The 17,331-nt window shown below is 40.3% G+C and overlaps 1 protein-coding gene across 2 annotated transcripts in view; it reads left to right on the forward strand.

Annotated features, from left to right (window-relative positions):
• Positions 1 to 17,331, forward strand: part of LIN28B (lin-28 homolog B) — a 91,191-nt gene that overhangs the window by 50,565 nt on the left and 23,295 nt on the right. The window lies entirely within an intron of this gene.

Consider the following 17,331-nt stretch of genomic DNA (forward strand, 5'->3'; position numbering starts at 1 on the left):
GAGAGGCGGGGGGGAAGAAAACCCAGGAAAAACAAGTGATGCAACCACTCACTGCCTGCCAACCAATGCCCAGCCAGTCCCCAAGCAGCAGTTGCTGCCCCCCGGCCAGCTCCCCCCAGTTTATATACTGAGCATGACATCATATGGTGTGGAATATCCCTTTGGCCAGTTTGGGTCAGCTGTCCTGGCTGTGCCCCCTCCCAGCTTCTTGTGCACCTCCTCGTTCGTAGAGCATGGGAAGCTGAAAAAGAAAAGTCCTTGACTAGTGTAAGCACTACTTAGCAACAACTAAAACATCGGTGTGTTATCACATTATTCTCATGCTAAATCCAAAACACAGCACTGTACCAGCTACTAGGAGGAACATTAACTCTATCTCAGCCAAAACCAGGACACCAGGTTAGTCTTGAGAGCTGCACTTCTTTATACATAGGTGCAGCAGTCTGACTTGCACTCTTTTACTTTACTTTCTGCCTCTGATGGCTTGAAGAAGTTCCGTAATCCTCTTCACTACAAAGCCACCTGCACCTAGTTCCCCAAGGACAGCCTTCCTGCCCATAAGCTCTTGTATTTAGGTGAATCTCCTTTTTTTCCTCATGGTATTGCCCAGCCCAGTAGCTGTAATGACTGAGATCAAGGGGAATATATAGTTTGTGAAGGATCCTAGTGAGAACACCCAAACAGCCAAGTTTTGCCTGCAGTATTTGATGTATGGCATGACTGAGAAGTGGCTCTCTTCCATTGCAAATTCTGAAGCGAAGAGTAGCTTGGGAAAGAGGGGGTCACCTGGAAAGGCAGTGTAGCCCAGCCTCGAGAAACAGGGCAAGAGAAGCCTTTGCTGGCTACAGATGAACTCCACTTGTCCCCACCTCTGTTAAAAGCCTTCTCTTTTTTTTTCTCTCTCTCTTTTTTTTCTTTTTTTTTAATTAAGGACTGGAGACAACATGATAGTTGTCTCTCTTTCACCTTCTTCGTAAAAGCTAAAGGCCATGAACAAAATTTATTGCTGCTGTAACAGATCAGAGTCCATAACCACAACAAGGAGAGACTTTGTAAGCTGGACAAAGCTTTCTTTTTGATTGCTCACCATATCTGGCCTTTCAGAGTTGTGTTGCATGCAAAGGCTGTGAAAAATCTTTTTTTTTTAAGCTAGGCTTCCAGAGAATTAGACTGTAATTACTAATCTGTTTAGGGTATTAGCATTACCATTGTTATTGATGTTTCATAGTATGGCAGCAAATAAAGGCCACAGTCATGCAGTCATGATACTGTTGTCCTGTTTGTTGCAGATGTGTGTGAAGGCAGTCCTTGCTTCAAAAACCTTGAAATTTAAATGGACAGGTTGTAAGTAGACCAGGAAAAACTACATATTGAAGGAGACAGGGATTTGAACAAATGTAGATATCTATAGTGCACAGTATAGTCAAGGCAGAGGAAGCAGTACTTTCAGAGTGCAATTCATCTCATCCTAGGGAAGCATCTAAAATATTGGGGATCAGTCTTGCCTTGTGACTGTTTCTCTTCAGGGACTACAAAGGGAGCCTGCTGTAGATACTTCTCTTACAGTCTCTGAAGTTAGGCGATATGAGTCCTACTTTCAGTGACGTTTTTTGATAGCTAAAGCATAGAAAAAACGGATATACCCTAAAAAACAGTGCAGAGGGGTGATCCATGAGACAATGTACTCTTTCATGTTCACTTGCCTTTAAAGAAGGAAAAATTCAAAATTAAATTGATTTGAATATGAAAGCATGGGCAAAAACATCTACACACTTATGTCTCAAAATTCTTATGCTTAAGTCATAAGACACCAAAAAGGTCTGAAATTTGAAATGTCTGAAGTAGCATTGACGTTATCACTCAGTGAGGAGCAGTGTCTTTGCTTGAAGGAAAATTAGTCTTCACTGAAATCCTAGCCAATAAAAGTGCATCTTTCTTGAAGATTGCTGTTGTACTGTGAGAACTGCCTCCATTTATGAAAGCTAATTCCATGTTCTTGTGTTTATCTCTTTTCTACATTATCAGTGTAACAGTGTGAGGGCCCAGCCTCACTGCATCTTTTTGAATGGATCCCATTTGAATGGATCCCGTGACTCTATTAGTGGTGTAGGCGGGCTTTAAGGCAGAAGGGAAGACTGACAAAGAGAGATGGCAAAGGTGGCATAAAGAAAGGGAAAAGCAGCAATATGTGCAGAGAGGGGGAAAAAAAAAAAGTCATGACACTGAGGTTACCAAATATTGGTGCTTTTTGGTAGATTTTGTGGTGCTTCCACAATAGACTCAGAGTCTCTGTAATTTGCAGAGTGTTGTTGCTGTGGGGTCCTTGCTATGATAATATTTCCCCTTCAGCGTTACTGTGGGCTGTATTAATTTTATAACATGAGTGGGAAGGCTTTGTAATTGCTGTTGGTGATACTGGCCACTTCAGCATCTTTCCCAGCTAGCATGTTAGCACATGCCAGTACGAGGAAGGGAAAGTCTTTTGTGGTCCGTGTGAAATGAAGCTGCGGCTGTAAGAAGCCTGCAGGCTTTAAGTTCCCAGACCTTACTTTAAGCTATTGTAATATCTATGTGTCTTAGGTATATATTTTTTCACAGTGTCTAGAGTAATCTGGGCTAGAGGGGGGATTTCTAAACAAGACTCAGCTGGGATTGGCATCTGACACGTGCTGGGCTCAGAAGTGGTGTATTATGGCAGAGATGCACAGTGGCAGCTCCTGGGGCTGGTCTCTACCTGAGTAAGCCAGGGGATGAATTTGCAACGCATTACACTGCGGCAGGTTGCAGCTCCCTTCGTAGGAACTCTTAACACATTCTGAACACAGTGTGTTTTGCTCAGCTTTGACAGTGAGCTGACACAAAAGCACGTTATGCTGCTCTCTAGGAATGACCGCGGGGAGCTGATGCAGAAAAGATAAAGTACTCTGAATTCACACCTTAATCACCTGCTCAGTAACCTGTAGACAAGTCTGTGAAATCTTGATTTACAGTAGAGTAACTGAAATCAGAACCTAGCCCACCATCTCAGAATAAGGTTTGGAGGAGGGAAAAGGGAGGAAGGAAAAAAAATTATGCTTTTTTTGTTTGTTTGTTGGTTTGTTTGTTTGAACAAACACTCCCGGTGTTTGTATGTGACCTAAAATGAAACCAGGTAAAGGACCATTTTAACGGTTGTAATTTTTTATTTAAGATTATTTTTATAAATTTGCATAGCTGGGGAAAATACTCTTTAGTGCAGTGTATGTTTAAATAAATTTTACCCACAGACCTTTGGCACAATATTAACCGAGAAGATGCATGATGCTCACAGGACTAGAAGCTGGAGTTATCTTTGGGACCTAGAGGTATTATCCAGTATCTGTAAATAGTCCTAGTAGGACCTCAAAGTTGGATACTTTTTCAGCAGAGTGTCTGTAGTGCTGTATCTGCTTGGCTTGGCACTTGCTTCACGTGGAACGTTTCAGGGGGACAGGGAGGATCACAACTTTTTTTGTTTGTTTGTTTTGAAGTATTTACACCAAAATGGAAGCAATAAAATGAAGCAAGAAGGAAGGGACAAGGAAGAAATAATTAAGGGTGTAGCTCCATCTCCCAGTTCTAATTTATGACATTTCAGTCCTATGCTACCCTCTGCTAACATCACACTTGTGGCAGGGAAGCTTTCTAGCACAGGTGACCTGTATCAGAAAGTGGTTTGGATTTAAACGTGTAATAAGTAAGCAGTATGTTGTGAGATTTTGGGTTTGACATGAAACATTTCACTGACTTGGTTTATAGCGCAGCCCTGCAAGTAAACTGTGAGGGAGGGAGCTGGGAGCTGCTGGAAATGAGGGAGCTTAATGAAGCATTGCCACTGGCTACACAGTAATGCTGAATTATGTTCTGGGAATATGGCTAGTGAAACAGCTGTGTATTTCTAGCTCAGTTGGCTAAATAGTGATGACCACTGCAGCATCACTTTAACACTTCAAAAACCTTTTTCCAATGTAGACATCTACAAAGGAGAGACAACTAGAAAAGAAGTGGGTTTGTGTTAAGATGTAATGAATGGTGTTTGCCAGTAACTCTTGGACATGACCAAAAGCATAATTTTCAAATGAAGAAAAACATTTCTAAACCACCGATTGGGTGGAAATAGAGGCACTTAGGGAAGGGAGGCTGTAATTAAATAATGTAATACTTCCCTGATGAACTGTCACTTAAAATTAGTTTGTGTCTGAGTCAGACAGAAACAGATTTAATATCTGAAGACATTCTGCAGATGATCTGAAGTCAGACTATAATAAGAAAATCTTAAAAGTCATCTTTAAAAGCTCATGATCTGCACAAACAGCCACTAAACCAGTGTGATGCAGGCAGAGATGATGGCATGGTGGAGTGCTGTGGAGAACATTTGGATTGAAGTTAACAGGACTAGGAGAGCTAGTTTAGGACAGCAAAGTTACATGATACAAAGTCACTTCAAACTTGAGATTATATCAATTCCATCTCTACTGACTGAATCACGCTCAAGTGTATAATTTAATTTTCATAGAAAAGCCTCCTACGGCTTGAGCCGAGCAGATTTTTGTGAAGGAGACATGAATAATGCGAGTGGTACAGGCTGGGAAGGAGAGCCCTGAACTAGTACCGAAATGGGAGAAGCTCATAAAAACCATGCTTAACAGACAGATGGGGCCAAGGCGGATGGGGAAAGCCCGTTGGAGTCCCTTTGCCCGAGAGCTGGGAGGCAAGGCCAGGCCAGCGGTCACCACACACAGCTATGACACAGGGGGCACGTCGGCTCCTGCCCTCGGCCAGCCCCGGGGACCTGCTTTGGGCAGGTCCTGAACAGCACTGGGGTGAAACGGGGGGCAGACGAAGCAAGAGCGCCCAGCCATCCAGAAAAATGAATGAAAAGTTCAGGGAGTTGTAGCCTTTGGCACAAAATGGTGTCAGCATGTCACTGTCAAAGGGTTGCATTTTTCTGCTCCTCTCCGAGGTAGATCACATTCACAGTTCTGCCATTTTCTAAAGAGGAAGCTGGCACAGAAGTAATTCAGAAGTTGCATGGCTTTTACACAGATTTCTTAAAAATACAGCCTTGCAAAAGGACCTTACTCGAGGGTGGTGCTTCAGAAATTAAAATGTGAACACCTCCTCCTCCCTGACTCTCTTTCACCTGATTTTAGATGGTAAGAATTTCTTTCCAGTTTTCATTCTTGCTTTTCCCATTTTTCAAGCATAGGGCATTTTCTTGGCTGTTTGCTTTTTCCCTGCTTCACAGCGATTCTGTTGGGTGTTCAGTTCCTCTTTCCAGTGATGTTTGAGACCCCTCTTAGGCTTATGGACTGCAAAGACCACTGTAATTTTTGTTGTCTCACATGAAAACTGCTGTATGAAATGAGGTCCCTCCGGCCTACTATCCTCTTCCAACAGGAGCATGTATTTAAGGAGAGATTGTAAGAAATAGGGAGAAATAGCTTTCCATCTCTTGCAATTAGTACTGAAGTACTAATTAGTGGTAGCAATTAGTGGTTTAGGCATTTCTTCAGCATCAACACCTAATCTGCAAAAGACAATTAGATGATGTGTTAAGTACCTGAGTTGCTGGATGCAACTTCCTCTTGGATCCCCAAGCAAAATTTGAGATTATTTGTGCAGACTTTTATATAGTTAATAATTTGCGCACTTACACAATAGGTTAGAAAGGGGGATAAACACCAGTCTGAGATGTGCTTTCTTACATGATCTTATTGGTATTTGCTGACTGTGCCATAATAAGCCACTAAACTAGTATGAACTGCTCGTAACAGGAGCAGCAGAATGCTGCTAGATTTTAAAAAAGGGGCAAAAACCAAAAAGCCCAAGAGCTTTGCATTACTCCAGTACTTTAAGCAGGTTGTATCTTTGTTGGACTGCAATCATTAGGGACAAAGTTTCCCGTACTTGCTCTTTTTTTTCAGGCTGACAACTTTTTGGAAGGTTTAGCAACAGTTCAGGTTTTTCCAAGAGTGGGGTAAAACCAGAGGGCTTTATTAATAGGGTTAAAAAAGAGGTAACTTTTAAAAATAGCTGCCGCTTGGTGCTGTGGATCAGAGGCTTGAAAGCTGGCTTGGAGATGGATCTCTAGGGCAGGGGGTTAATCTTTTCTTGTCTTTGTGCAGACCCATCCAAGTCTAAGGCAGAAGCCTCTGAAAAGTATTACTGCATATATTCATTAGACAGCCCTTGTTAAAATCTCTACATCACCCATCCGTGTTTAAGGGAGCTCAGCAGCCACAGCCTTCCTGCATACCAGTCACACGGCGTGCTTCCAGGACTCAGTCCATCCAGCCTGATGAGAACAGAATCAGATCTCCAAGACTGGGTATTTTCTTCACCAAAATATGAAAAGAAGGTGGCTTAAGGGAGGAAAGACAAAACAACTGCCACTGACTGTTGTGTATAGCGCCCGATATCTATGGACCATACACTGTTTGGCATGATTTCATCTCCAGCCTGGAGTGTAGCTAAATTTCAGCCTTCTGGAAATGCCAGATGTAGAGCTATGGTAGAATAAGTGCCCCAGAGCGAGAGCACAAGCAGGAAAGCCTCACCTCTCAGAAGATAGCAAGCCATGGCTAGCCTAGCTTCTACCCCCAGATCCAGCACACAGCATCGGGAGTTGCCTTCCTCAAAAGATAGTGGCTTTCCCTTCCTGCCTACTTCCATAGCTCAGTCAGTCAGGAGCCAGGATGCAGAGCTGAAAGATCAGTACTCGAATGTCGGAGCTAGGTGTAGGAATGGTTACAGTTGTGCATAACAATATGTGTAATATTAGAATAAAAGACTTTGTCTTTCAGAAGACAGTGCAGAGAACATTGTTTAATTTGCAAAGCTAAGTGCCCATAGTTAGATGCAGACTACAAAGCTTGATTTGGTCCCTTACCAGCTGCACTGCTTCTGAGACCAAGATCAGTTAGAATTATTTCGGGGTACCCAGGCACACTGTAGTATTCTGGGTGGTGATACAGGCATTTCCTCGTTCATTTGAAGGGCCGTTCACTTGTTTCACACGCTTTTAACTACCAAATTCACCAGAAGGCAACTTGAAAGTAAGGGCTCATTTCAGATACCCCATTGCTGGTGAACCTGCGTGACCATGCAGTGTTTCAGCCTGCTCGCTCGGGTGCGGGTGGGAATTGGCCTTTGCAGTTAGGTGCAGAAATCAAAACACACAAAAATACGTGCTTCCTTTCCATCAGATGTGCCTTCTGATAGGGCTATTCACATACTTCAAGTGAATGCAAATTTCTGCGCTAAAGCAAGAACTGGGAACCTGGTGGCAGTGATATCATGAAGTGATATCTAAGCCTAATTTTCTTCATTGCAAGCTTATATTAAGAATAAAGTCTGAATAAAGTTGTCTTTGGTATCTGTTTGTATGAGCATACAGTTAAGAAGGGATAGGCCCCAAATTTTTCATAGTGTTTATAATAAGAAATCCAAATTTGATGCTAAAGTAAGTAGATACAAATCTGAAAATGTACAAGGAACAGATGAAGTGAGTAGGAAGGTGTCGTTTTTATGCAGCCTCATGTAGAGTAAAGCTGTCCCTGCACAGCAGATGGGTTTCTTAAGTACATACACTGTTTTTGGAATGCAGGATATTTTTCTTTAATCGGATGTCTTCTCAGGCCTCGTGTTTTCTGAGTATTTCACCCCCTTTCATCAAGGAACGAGCTCCCTCTCATTTACAGTAAAGTACCAACATATATTTAGGCCTTTGCTATGGTATACTGATATGCCTAATGATCACACTGGAGTCTCACCTGCAGTAATGATTGCCCATACCTGAAGGAATTTAGAAGCAAGAAAGAATCGAGAACTTTGCACAATTTAATGGAAAGTATGCATAACTTCAGTAGAGCGTATGTTAAAAGTATTTCAGTAAATAATTTATGAAACATTGTTTCTGTTTCTAAAAATCTTCCTAATATAACTGGCATCTTCCTTAATTCAAATTTCTCTCTCACTGTTTAATTTCTTACTACTATACGAATATACTACTTTCAAGTAGACAAGAATAAACAAAAAAAGTGCATACATTTTCAGGGCCCAACTCAGTAAATACTTAAGCCTGTGCTTTGAAAGTGGTAGGGAAGAGGGCATTATTTGAAAAGATTTCCCCGATCATGGAAATTTCTTTTTAAGCTGATGTTGACCATGACTATAGACTGTGCTGATTTTTGCTCATGTGACACACTATAGCTATCAATGAACTGGGAAAAGAACTGCGAGTAGGACGAATTGTCTTTTAAAAAGGTGCACACAGTCTGTGCTATATTTTATTACAAAAACGTTCAATGTAAATACTTAAACCCCAAATCCCTTTTATTTTAGGAAAACAGTTGCATTTCCTTGCTTTTCTTGATGTGTTACACTCCACTGCCTAGCAAGTGTACTCAAAGTATGTAATAAATATATAACACTAAGGAAAGATTATAATGGTGATTCCAGATGATGGAAAAATTTGCCATATATCTTGGCCTGCTGAAAAAGATACCAAGAACTTGAAAGTTGGAGAAAACTGAATTATAGCATAGCTGCTAAATCAGATATTCCTAAAACGTTGCCTTTGATTTACTGCTGTTGATGAATCTGAGGCTCTTCAGAAGGAATAAAAGTTCTGGAGCCCTTTAACTTCAAATTAATAAAGTCTGTGCAGTAATATAATTCCAAATCGCTACAGCTGTTTCTTTTATTAGCTGTGGCTTCATGTTTCTGTCCTTGACACTTAAAGATCAAACCTACTTAAATATGAATCATTTAAAAATGTTAATTTACTTCAATATCTTACTTTGTCAGAAGCTCAGCAGCTCATTATGTAAGAGGAATGTGTCACGGAGGTAGTCATCTCTCTAGTGGTGGTGCAGGCACGCTACTGCTATTCCCACTGTGCACACCCCCCACCCCCCAAGTGCATCTACAGTGTGCTAGAGCACTTCTCAAGCAGGTAGTAAGACACAGGCTATGTACTGAAAGGAATCATGGGTTTAAGGGCGTATTTACACCAGGAAAGGTAGATTTATTTGGGGAAAAAAGTGCCGGTTTAAGCCACCCCTGCACAGCGATGTGGCATCCTCCATCCAGAAGTAGCTGGACTGAGCGGGACTTTGCAATTGCTTCTTCTGGTTATGGGAAGCTGTTCAGAGACGAGACAGTGGAGCTCAAACAGAAATGCTCCTGTGATGTCCATGATCCCTCAGGCAGGGTGACAGGAAGATATTTCAAGGGCAACGGATAGGGAGAAGATTAGGAAGGAGCAGGAATATGAAAACACAGACACGGGGGAGATCAGAAGGGGAGGGAAGAGAAGGGTTTGGGGAGGGGAGGACAGACCATTGAAAATGGTAGTAGTATGAGATGCAGAGTTTTCCCAGTCTCCAAATGATCACCTCAAAGCTGGGAGTTCGGGCACTCTTCAGGGAGTGCAGAGAATCCTGAATCCCCTCAGGCACAAACAGGGATTGAATCGGTTTCCTCCATTTTGAAAGACTGCTGCAAGTCAAGAGCTATTGTACAAGGAGCTGAAGTGTAAGTGGGAGCTAAGCTCCTGCTTTGCAGCCCTGCAAAGACTGAGGTGATTCCAGCGGATCTGGGAGAGTGGATCTGAAATGGGACTTTTTGCAGTAGTCTGCTTATTGTGTGTTCCTCGTTTACCGGGTGACAAACGTGACACATCTGGAGTTTGTTTTGCAGAACCACCAAATGCTCCCAGCTGTAACAGTTGCTCAGTTTGAGCTTTGTCCTAAACGTATTGGGTGCTATGAAATAGTAAGTGCTCTGTGGGCTCTAATATTTCAAATTGTTGGGAAAACAACTTTGGCCTTTTTCTTGTGCTTCAGAATCCTGTGCATTTCCTTGATACCAATTAAACCACACAATTTCCTACAGCCATTGCAAAGAAATTAATATTTGTAATGCATGAAGATATCTTGGTGAGAGCCCCAAAGTCAGTACTTCTGTATCGTGTTCAAGATTTAGCTGTATTTAGTGGTGAGTCTAGGCATTGAATTGAGTAGGCTAAAGAAGTATACAATAACTATCTTATATTTCATGCAGCAAATGAGAAAAGGCGATGTAGGAGAACTCACATGTCATCATACGGTTCACAGGCTGTTACTACAGACTAAATTGTTTCTTTTTTGAATGCTGAATTTGTAGGTAATGGGTAGAAATTAGCTTGAACACTCCTCTGACTAGCAGCTAGGCTTGGGGATTTGGACTGTTTTTTCTTTGAAACCGTACTGTGACACTGTAGGACGAGGATGAAGGGGCTGGTTTTGCAGAAGAAATTGCACATACATGTGCAAGAGAGAACAAAGGTGGCCGTGGACAAGCTGGAAGAATAGCGAGCTGAGGCCGGCGTTATTGATGGAGTAGAGGGAGCTGGGTTTGCTCAGTAACAGACCCATGGAACGGTTAAGGAGGAAAGAGTTGCGAAGGGTCACTATGAAATATGGGAGTGAGCTAAACAATTTCTTTTCTTTGATCTCCATTCATTTATAATCTTATTGGTGTTGAGTCTCCTGGCACTAGAGCTTTTACAATGAATAGTTGAAAGTACAAAAATTGATTTAAATTGCGCTGGTCTTGTGCTGAATGGCTTTCTTTAGCCTAGAAGTTACTTAGAGTTTTACTCTTTTAGCTGTTGGACAGTTTAAATGCTAAGCATTTAATTTACTTCAGACAGCTCTGAAAACAATAGCAAACCACAGACTGCTCTTATTTCATTGTCTGCAATTAATGTTGCAACAGCCTTTGCATCAAAGTTTAACCAGAATGCTTTGATTTCCTCAATGATAAATGGGTATCTTTTGACCAATATAAAAAGCTGAAATAGTTCAATGTTTCAAATTCAGCTTCAGATTTGCTAGTGTTTAAAATCAGTATCTCTGCCTTTTTGTTGGGCTAAACTAATAATGTAAAACAAAACAATAGAGTGTGTGTGTGTCTGTGTCTGCATAATGAGACGAGTTGTTCTATAAAATTATGCAGCGTTACTTCTTCTGTCAATGGGACAGAATCATCAGTAGTTGGCAATAGGTTTAGAAATTGTATATAGCTCAGATGTAAGCCTATTTATTTACCTTTTTAAAGGTTTAATTTTATTTACATTCTTTTTCCTGAGTTGTTTGTTGTAAATCACTTCTTTCTAAGTGTAAGTATAGTGATAACTTACTAAATAATTATATGAGAGTGTGTGTGTGTCTGTGTCTGCATAATGAGACGAGTTGTTCTATAAAATTATGCAGCGTTACTTCTTCTGTCAATGGGACAGAATCATCAGTAGTTGGCAATAGGTTTAGAAATTGTATATAGCTCAGATGTAAGCCTATTTATTTACCTTTTTAAAGGTTTAATTTTATTTACATTCTTTTTCCTGAGTTGTTTGTTGTAAATCACTTCTTTCTAAGTGTAAGTATAGTGATAACTTACTAAGTAAGTATATGAAAAACCTTTAATTTTCTGTTCATCAGGCTGATTTGCCATGTTTTTGTGCTTTGATATATTTTTGGAGAGTCATGGTTAGCTGCTCACGTAATAATTGGAATAATAGGAATATGTGCCTACGTCTCCTTTTAATAATTACCTAAAATGTGCTAAGCACTTTAGTTTTCTAAAGGATCCGCAGAGTGTTTTAATTTACTTTTTGTTAAATAGTTCAATGAGATTTTATGTTACTAGATGTGGGAGTATCATTAATCACTTCACTTTTAGAATTTTTGTCCTTATGTACATTGCGTAATGTATAAATTTTACTTGGAGTTCAGAAATAATTTTATCAAATGGTTCGTTCTTGTTATCCCTGTATTTCTAAGTCACTGAAGCCTCATGAAGTTATCTTTCTCCTTTACAATCTATACATTTCATTTATGCATAGAAAAGAAACATCTGGCATTTTTTTAATGAGAGCTGTATGCTCATTGACCAAACAAGCAGCAAGGAATCTGTTGTATAGCTGATTGTGGCAAGAAAATGAGGTAGTAGTCTCACTAATAATCAGTAAAATTTGTATAAACTGGTGCTGTTTCATTTTCTGAGTTAGCTAATCTCATACTTTCACCCTTACAAGAAAACAAATTGTGTATAAAAATGCCTGGCAGAGAAAAATGCTACTTTCAAATGTAGAGAAGAAACATTTAAAACATACGTATCTGTGGTTAAAGATGCTGACTCTTAATTCTCTCCTGTCTAGAGCTTTCGTTTTTTATCTTTGAAGTTCAGTCATTATTCCAAGTCACTGCCATTGGTTTTATTTATTTTTGTATCCTACAGAAATTAATTCTAAACAAATAATCGTTTAGATCCAATCTTTTTAGAATATTTATGAATGTAACATATCAACAAGTTTATATTTTATGCAGCCTGGGGAGCTGGATTTTGGAATTTGCTTTTTTAGTCGTTCTTTTGTGGAAGAGAAATCTTTCAGGCATGAATTGATAGTCCAGATCTTTTGCGGTCTGTCTGTGCTAACCTATGACCTCTGTTCTTAGGAGGTCAACATCTGAGGGCAGGAGATTAAGGCAGTTAAAAGATTGGAATGGGAACTGGAATGGAAAAATTAGCCAGCACATTTTGGGTGGAAAACATCAAAGTCATCAAACAATTTGCTTATTTTAAACTCAGTTTAAGGGTAACAAGCTAATTGTACTGTGTTTGTTGACGCAAGCAATTTATATTATTTGAGGACATTAGCACTGAAGAATTTTTTTTTATTGAAGAAACATAATGCCTGTTCAGTATAAACACACTATGTATTTTGTATACTAAATGCTTTTGTGCAACATTTTTTAGGATAATAATTCAGGATCTGATCATACAGTCTGTATGCACTTAATTAGTTCTGTTTCTTACAAACAGCAATAGTAAGTGTTGTGGAACCTGAATCTTGCTTGTGGTCTGCTGAAGATGCCTTGCTCTCATTGGAGAATGCAGGTGCTCTCAGTACATGGGAGAAGTTATTCCCATATTAAAATTTCCTGACTGTGATGCTTAAAAACATTTGCAAGCATCTCTTTTTGTTACAGCTTTTCAAATGTGAATTCCTTTCCAATGCAAACTTGTCACCAAGGAATGTTCTTTCATAGGTTATAAATTTATTTAAAAGAAAACAGCACTGTCTGTTTGTTCTTGTCTGTCATAGTTCGAAACTCATTAGTATGTGTTTTTAGAAGAATGAGGACTTCATCTTTCATCTGTACAACCGATTTCAAAGATGATATTATCTAGAAAAAGACACCTTTCCACATCTGAAAATTATGCAAGTTCAAGGATTTCTGCAAGCAATCACATTTTTGTCTTGCTTGTTTAAAGTGCAAATAAAAGTGGTTTCAGTATCCCGTGCAAAAGCCAGACTAGTGTTTCAGCATGCAAACCCACCTAGCAGGAAAGAAAACAAAAAGTTATGGATACCTCACAGCTCAGGCTCTGACTAACAGTGTGTGGATTATGGTACTTCTCCTATAGGTAGGGCTACTAATTAAATTGAAGTACTATAAAATACAGCTAAACTTAAGCGGGACAGCCATCTGTAAGCCTCAGTGTAACTTCCACATGTTGTTATTGTTCCTTTGATAGTGAAAGATATGAGATTTAAACCCCTTTGCAAGCTTATAACTTTCCAAACTCTTCCTCTAAAGGCTAAAACCTTCCTTTTGCAGTTTGTAGCCCTGACTTGCACCTGAGGGGAAATTGAGCAAAATGATCACCATCGTTTCTTCCTCCTTCATGGAAGGAAAAGAAGAGAAAGCAGGAGGAGCTGTTGTGGACTGCAGCAGCCCATGGACCGTTCCCACGGACGCAGCCACTGCTTTGTTTCCTTCCTGCCATTTCACTGGGGTGGCTGGAGAAGCTCTGCCAGCTGCAAGGGCGGCTGTGGCCGGGTGTACCCCGCGACCCCGGCGGTGCCACCATTGACCGGGTGTGCCCTGCATCCCTGGTGGTACTACCACAACCAGCTGTGCCCCACATCCCCAGGAGTACCACAGGCGTAGGGGAAACAGGGAGCGTTTGAAGGGGCAGGACCAACCCTGAAGGCTGTTTTATCTTGGATATCTGTTCCCCGTTTGGATTCTTGGGATAAAATGGGGTAGCTTCTGATCAGCCATTTTGTGATCCTTGCTTGTCAGCCCTCTCTGTCGTTAAATAAATTGGTAGGATCGATGGATGGAGAGCTAATTCTGTTTTTACAGAACGGCTTTGGTTACCCACTTGTGAGAACATGTGAATCACTGTGAAGGAACAGAGGACTTGTTAATTAATAAAGGAAAAAAGTTAAGCAACTACAAAGTTAGTGTGCCTGACATGACTTAAAAAACTTTGTTTGCCTAAGCCCTTTTCTATACTTTCCCTCTGTTCTGTCTGTTTAGATAGTAAACTCTTCAGTGCAGAATTGGTTTCTGTCTTAGTCCATACAATACTTAAAATCACTGCTGTTTTTAATTAGAATAGTAATTGTGATTCTTGGCTACTTGAGTTATTAGAGAGCAGTGATACACACACACATTTTTTAATCTGGAAGACCGGCTCCCCAGGATTTTTGTTGGATGTGTGTATCCTCTTTGTTTCATGATGTTTGATGATTCAAACATCCTGTCCACAAGCCTGCTTTTCTTAACTATCTTTTGCCCACCCTTTAAAAGTAGTCTATAGATACCTGAGATCTACAGATCAAAAACTGCTCTAGGGTGCTGGAGGTTTTTCATCCCTTAATTATTGTTGCATTAGTTCTAAATGTACTAAGAACTGCCTCGCAAGTTTTGTGTGCAGTAGCTTGCAGGGCAGAGTAGACTGCTTGCTGAGTTTGGGGAAGGGGGAATTCAAAACTCAGATAAGTTATAATACAGTTTTTGAATGACTTAGAAATTATATTTGACTTTTTATGATGAAACCCTGCTTTGTTTTTGCTTGATCTGTGTGAGAAGTAGGTAGAGAATATATCTTCAGTTCCCTCACATGTTCTTTTTCACAACAAAAAATCGCTGCAGAGCTAGTCAAAACTGATCAGAATTACTGCAAATAGTATTTTCAGGCTTATGTGCTTGTGAAGGTTGACATTTCTGGCAGTGCAGCTGTGCCAGATTTCTGACTGCAGCCCCTAGTGCTCTTGGAATCAGTGTCTCCAAATGGGCTCTGTAATTTGCCTCAGCTGAGTCACTTCCTTACCACGAACTGCCATAAAGAGATGATTTCTTCTGCTTTGCTTTCTAGGGTTTAGCCTGCACTGCCCCCCTCCTTTTCAAAATAAGAACTCATCAGAAAATACCCTTTGTAGTAATGCAGTCGAGTTTAGAGGGTTTCGGAAATCTGGATTTTGGTGGCCTTTTTCATTGAAGGGACTATTGGTTTTTGTGTTCCTCCTCTGTTTCTAGCTGCTAATTTGAATGAGAAGCCAGCAAAGCAGCATGTTGGTTTTCTTTGTAAGTAGTGGTTATAGTTCCCAACTGCCAGGTGAACATGAATGTCTATGAGATACTTCAGATGATAGCTATCCATAAAATCTTTAAAAATGTATCATAATGTATCGTAATGTATCTAAGCTGTTATATCTAATTTTTCTTAATGACCCACATTTCTTGCTTAATTCTTGCATAAAATATGAATGAGTCAAATTTGAAAGCTTTTGAATTTGGCAGAATAATAATAGTCTTTACACTAATGTAATGTTAAGGTGCATTTTATAGAAGATTGACTTTAATTGTGAAGAGCCCCAAAAAAATTTATTAAATCTGTTGTATACATGTTGTGTACGCATAAATGTATACACAATAGATGTATGAAAGGTTGCGTCAGCTGCATTGAAGAAAGTGGGTATCAAAAGGAAGATGACTTAATAAAAGATCTGTTCAGAATGAGAGGTACATGTTGATGACCTCATCGATTAAAAATAAAAAGTTATTTTTATAGTTGCAAGGTAAAGCTGACAGGAACTGATTAGTGCTTCTTCCTTATGCTGACAGTGATACTCCCTTTGTATTCCAAACTTCTACCAGGTGAGCTTGGTACAGGTAGTCATTTAATAAAGTGATGCTGTGGAACGTAGTGAATCCTGGCTTTGTAACCCAGTTTAGTTTATTACAGTCGCTGGTAGCTAAGACTCTCCATGAGTGGCTGCTTCTAAAAGATGCTGCATGTGTTGCATTAGTAGGACATCTTCCTCTAACCAGCCGACAGTTCCCAGTCTACGCCTTGTGTAGTCAGCATGGCCACAGCGTGTGCTCCTTTCTCCCGGTTCTCTCTGCTGGTGCATCCTAGAGTGCATTGTTTTACATTATTCCCCTTTTACAGTATGAGGTATTAGACAAAATGAAGCTATACCAATATAGCTGCGTTAGCTTGCTCTCATTTGACCAGGTAACAACAGAAGTAACGATGTCACGACATGTGCTTTTTGCATCTATGGTCTTGCCCATGTAAGAAGGTCAGTTGAGAGTTTTCACAAACCTGCAAAAAATTCTTGAATTACAGATTATGGTTGAGACTGTAAGTGAAGAAGTATATGAATTGTAAGGTGGTGTTAGTACTGGAAATTAATCGTGACACTGTACGCGCACTAATCACTGTAGTGGAAACATCCGGCTGCTATAATGAGATGCTGTGTTGGGAACAGGATACCACCATGTTCCCCTTCTATGGTAGCAGGTGGTAAATTTGCTTAAGCTTGCATATTTTGTTACACTGTAGAGGACTACAGTTTGTGTGTGGCATATAAATCCATTTTCATTTAACTTGGAATTGTTTTCTTAAAGCAGACTCTCATTTAGTTAAACTGAAAATAAAAGATTCCACAGAGGCAGGTTTATGTGTAAAGACTTGAAACAAATCTGTTTAATAAAGCAGTGCCTTTTTTTTTTTTTTTTTAACAATAGTTCAAGTTTTTCAGTTTAAAAATCCTCATTTCCTTGAAGTAGCCAGCTGTGACCTCTGAAATGGTTCATGCATATCAGTATGTAAAAGCTAATGTGATGATTAGGAGCAGAATCAGGATGGAAATGAAGGTGGGAGTGTGAAGAACTGGAGATGGGGAGGAAATGTGGTAAAAGGGATTGCTGGATATGAACTAGGTACTTTGTGGGACTGGGGCTGACTGCATTAAAGAGAAATGGTGGGTGGACAGTGCTCGCCTCTCCACGGCAGACAGAGGCAGGGCTGCTTCCGACCTGATGCTTTCTGTGGACTGATGACTTCCCAGTGCCTGTAGACAGGTCTTCAGTATACTTCTGCCCCGAATCAGGCAGGCTGTAGTGCTCACCTTCCTTTTGCCCCTATTTTCCCCCCAGAAAAGCTGAGGAATAGTTAGAGAAG

Source organism: Aptenodytes forsteri, unplaced genomic scaffold (genome assembly GCF_000699145.1).
Source record: "Aptenodytes forsteri isolate BGI_AS27 unplaced genomic scaffold, ASM69914v1 Scaffold171, whole genome shotgun sequence".
Taxonomy (NCBI): Eukaryota; Metazoa; Chordata; class Aves; order Sphenisciformes; family Spheniscidae; genus Aptenodytes; species Aptenodytes forsteri.